The sequence below is a fragment of the Staurois parvus genome, unplaced genomic scaffold, assembly GCF_062004578.1.
Source record: "Staurois parvus isolate SC_StPar_1 unplaced genomic scaffold, SC_StPar_1.0 ptg000017l, whole genome shotgun sequence".
Classification (NCBI taxonomy): domain Eukaryota; kingdom Metazoa; phylum Chordata; class Amphibia; order Anura; family Ranidae; genus Staurois; species Staurois parvus.
Window position 1 is genome coordinate 13,724,051 of NW_028317813.1, and position 5,121 is coordinate 13,729,171.

Genomic DNA, 5,121 nt, shown 5'->3' on the forward strand with positions numbered 1-5,121 from the left:
TGGTCATAGCTTGAGGTCTCCACCTACAACTCCCGCCCCAAATGAGGCGATTGGTTTACTGCTCCAGGGAGACACCCTGTGGAGTTGCTAGAAAAGGCTAGGCTGAGTTGAGGGGTGTGAGAGTTGAAGTTCTCCCTTTTTTAACATCGGAACTAACAGTGGGAGATAAGAAATCCTTTTGGCTCATGAAACCTGATTTGCTTAAACCAGGACATTTGGCAAGTACTTTAACTCTCTAAATTCCTTTCTGTTATCTCTTTGCTGTGCTATTGCTTTCTGTATATTTATATATATATTGGCTACATCTTTTCTGTAAATATTTTTATTGCACCCTTTTGACTTTTTAGTAATAAATCTTATTTTCTGAAAGTGTTGAACTGTTTCTAATGCTCTTTAATGCAAACTACGAATTCCTGCCTCTGAAGAGCGTTACTGTGTGTGTGTTTAACTCTCTGTATAACCTGCCTGTAATGACAGTGGTATACAGACGATTATCCAACCATCATAGTGTTATTGTTGATATTGCCGAGTTTCCTCTTTCTCTGTACAAAAAGGAGGTGGTGGCAGTGTAAAGGGTTAATTGCGTAATTAACCTGATCCAGTAACAATTGCTCCCAGGCTGCCGGCACACAGGTTGTGGTCCATTAGCTGGAAAATCTTTGTGCAGGGTGCAGCTGGGCGTGGCATTGTTACGTAGGTGACAGCGCGGTTTTAGATTGGCTAGTCCTTCGGTCACAAGTTTGGGGAGAAGTCCTGGGGTCTGACGCCGCGATCGTCACAAATTGGCTGGCAGCGTACGTGGGATAGTTTGCGTTAGAGTTTCAGTGCATTGTTAGGAATTAGCTGCACTGAAGGATTGTGGAAACAGTCCTTAGAAACAAGCGGTGCATATTTTTTTTCATATATATAGAGAGAGACATATAGCAATAGCTCCTTCCTTTTTCTACTTTCTATTCTTTCTTTGCTTGCAATTATGCCTGGGGACGCAGAAGAAAGGAAAATGAGCAAAATGATTTGAGTACGGAATGTACCTCACGAGGAATGGACGTCGGTCGCAAACTCGGAGGAACTTGACCATGAAGGGGTTCCCGCTACCTCCGATCCCAGTGGCTCAGAGATGGCCTTGCAGGATGGGCATACAGAGACTGACACTGGAGGATCACCGAAGGTTATCGTCACACCACCGCCTGAGCAGGCCAGCACCGAAGTGCCTGTAACCAGCAGAGACTCTCCTCAGATGCAGGAAGCCCTGAAACGCATCATGGAGACAGATCCTATGGCATACTTGCAGTTCCTTGACCGCCAGGCTGAGAGAGTGGCTGACAGAGAGCCTGCGGAACGCCAAGCAGCGGCTGAGAGAGAGCTGAACACCAGGCTGAGAGAGAGGAACGCCAGGCAGAGGCTGCCAGAGAGGCGGTGCAGAGGGAAGCTGATCATCGACATGAGCTGGAGATGGCGAGGCTCCAGCCGCAGTGACAGGTTCAGAACCTTGGTTCCTTAGAGTACAGGGATGCCTCTTTTGCCATGGGCACAGCAGCCAAATTTCCAGTGATGGAAAAAGATAGTGACATTGACATGTATTTACTGTCATTTGAAAAAACTTGCCGTCAGTACCATCTGCCCCAAGCACAATGGGCTCGGTACCTGAGACCAGGGCTACGAGGCAAGGCCCTGGATGCGTTTGTCGAATTGCCAGAGGTGCAGGACGACGATTATGAAGCTTTAAAAGATGCCATCGTCCAGAAGTACCAGATGACCCTGGAAGTGTACCGCAAGCTGTTTAGGTCCTTGCAAAGGGGACCTGGGGACTCTTACAAGGATGTGGCGAGCCGCTTATGCACCACATTCCAGCAGTGGCCACCACTAACCAATGCTCACAAGCATAAACGGCTGCATTGGGCAGAAAAATACATGAAGATTAATTTTCAAACAGTCCTGTTCCCTGATGAGTGCCGTGCAACCCTGGATGGTCCAGATGGATGGAGTAGTGGATGGTTGGTGGACGGCCACCCTGTTCCAACAAGGCTGTGACGTCAGCAAGGCGGTGGTGGAGTCATGTTTTGGGCCAGGATCATGAGAACAGAGCTGGTTGGCTCCTTTAGGGTCCCCGAAGGTGTAAAGATGACCTCTGCAAAGTATGTGGAGTTTGACTGACCACTTTCTTCCCTAGTACAGAAGGAAGAACTATGCTTTCCGTAATAAAATCATCTTCATGCATGACAATGCCCCATCTCATTCTGCAAAGAATACCTCTGCATCAATGGCTGCTATGGGGATAAAAGGAGAGAGTCATGGTCTGGCCTCCATCTTTCCCTGACCTCAATCCTATTGAGAACCTTTGCAGCATCCTCAAGCAAAAGACCTATGAGGGTGGGAGGCAGTTTACATCCAAACAGCAGCTCTGGGACGCTATTCTGACATCTTGCAAATTCAAGCAGAAACTGTCCAAAAACTCACAAGTTCAATGGATGCAAAACTTGTGAAGCTGCTATCAAATAAGGGGTCCTATGTTACAATGTAACGTGACCTGTTAAAATGTTTGAAAAGTTAAAATGTTGTTAAAAGTTTGTTTCAAATAGCTTTTGATTTCAGTAAATATGCTGCAAACACAACAAATGACAATTTTCAGTTCTTTACAACCTATAAAGTGTTTTGAAACTTACTGTGCGTAATAATTTGGAACAGTGCATTGTAAGTTTTTTATGTTTAAAAAAAATACTGTTATCATTAGGAGGTTTGTTCAATAAAATTTGAATTGTACTCTTAATAGTTGATAACATGAGAATTATGCTGACTGTTATTTACATCAATTATTTAGGTAAATGAGAAAAATATAATTTTCATAATAATTTGGAACAAGGTGTATATATATTTATTGAAATATATTTTGAAATATATTGCATATGGCCAAAATTGTAGCATTTCAAATATAGATCAATATATTTGGGAAGAAAAGTTTTAAAATATATTTCAAATATATTTTTCTTCCATGTGGGCCCCAAGGCTATATACATTCTCCCACCATCTACCACTGGGTGGCGGCAGAACATATGGTGGAGCTAACTTTACCTCAAGATCAACAGATACAACATTACATAGACGACATTCTCATTCAAGGCTCAGATGAGTAGGGGGTAGCAGACACACTAGCCATGATAGTTGACCATATGATACAAAAAGGGTGGGAGATTAACCCAGATAAGTACAAGGTCCCTCACAAACCACAGTGAAGTTTCTGGGTATTCAGTGGCACTGTGGAAACAGAGAAATACCCTTAAAAGCTAGACAGAAAATACTAGACTTTAAAGAGCCGCAAAATAAAACTGAAGCACAAAGATACATTGGGCTCTTTGGATTTTGGAGACAACACATCCTTCATTTGGGCCAGGTTTTAGCACCCCTATATCAAGTTACCTATAAAAAGAAAGAATTTCATTGGGGGAGGGAAGAACAGTTGGCTTTTGAAACATCCAGATAGTCCAGCAGGCCCTGGACTTATGGCCCTTACGCCCTGGGGATGTAGAATTGCAAGTGTCAGTGCAAGATAAGTGGGCTAGCTGGAGCTTATGGCAAAAACAGGATAGGAAGTGGGTTCTTTTGGGATTTTGGACCCATAAATTGCCAGAGGCAGGAGAAAGATATACTGCATTTGAGAAACAGCTGCTGGCTTGCTACTGGACACTGATAGACACAGAACAACTGACATTAAATCATTCTGTGATTTTGAGACCAGAAATCCCAATTATGCAGTGGGTAATGAGTTCCCTAAAGTCTCACAAGATTTGCCATGCCCAAAAGGCCAGTGTGATTAAATGGAAATGGTACATACAAGATAGGGCTAAAGTAAGGCCTGCAGGTGTCTCTACACTTTGTGAACAGGTAGCACGTGGGGCCCTAGCAACCCCTTTAGATAATCCTTTAGATAATGCACATCAGCAAGTGGAATCACCTGTGAAATGGGGTAAGCCTTTCAGTGAACTCACTTCGGAAGAGCAGCAACATGCTTGGTTCACTGATGGCTCTGCTGAATACAAAGGAGCAGTGCGTCACTGGAAAGCTGTGGTCTGTTAACAGACAATTATTGCAGGAAGAAGGAAAAGGTAAGAGCAGCCAATATGCAGAATTGTATGCAGTGTATTTAGCCCTAAAAAAAATGCCTGGTCAATCTCGCCTATATACAGACTCCTGGTCAGTGGCTAATGGCCTGGCCATATGGATGCCCACATGGGGCGCTAAGGATTTTATGATTCACTCTAAAGAAGTGAATGGCTCTGGACTACCTCCTGGTGGCCCAAGTTGGTGTTTGCCATGTGGTAGGAGAAGCCTGTTGTTCTTTTATAGAGGATGAGAATCTCTCATGATGTTGAAAGGTTGGAGGAGGTTCAGGCCTGTCTCAAGCTTATTAATGACACCACCTGGGATATAGCAGGAAGTATCTCAGACTTCTTTAAGGATTTTGACTGGACTTTGGGATTGGGAGGAATGTTCAGTGGGCTGGTTGGAACCTTACTTAAGTGGGCTCTTATTATTGTGGGTTGTTTATTGGCTTTAATAATAATATGGAAGATGGGCTGGTATTTGGCGCGATGCCAGCAGACCCCGGAAACCAATGGACCAATGTCAAGGGGTGGAATGTAATGCCTATGAAATGTGTTGGCCTTGGACCCTTTTGTTTCTTGGGTAATTTTTACAATAAAGCATTGTTGCCCAAATGCCAGGAGCATGAAAAATGACTGATGTCATGTCTCTAAGCCAAAGGAACAGAGTCACAAGATATTCTGCTTGGAGCAAGATAAGAACTTGTTTGTGGGATTGAACGTGTTTATGACATCTAGTAATGTCACGTCACATTAAAAGATAAGAACCTGTTTAAAGATGTCTACTTGCTTGAGAAGTCAGAAATCTTTAAGTTTAGGGTAGATGAGAAGTTTAGGGTAGATAAGAAGCTGATCTGAAGCAAAAGTGTGCCTTTTTAGATAACGATGTTGATTCAATATGGTGGCTGGGCGTGACTCTGATATCTTCAGGGAACCTTTCTGCTAGCTCCTCTTAGAGTGGGTGTGGCGCCCTCCCACTTTGGGAAAGCTGCCAGGAAAATGGTTTAAAAGCTGGAAGTCTGAA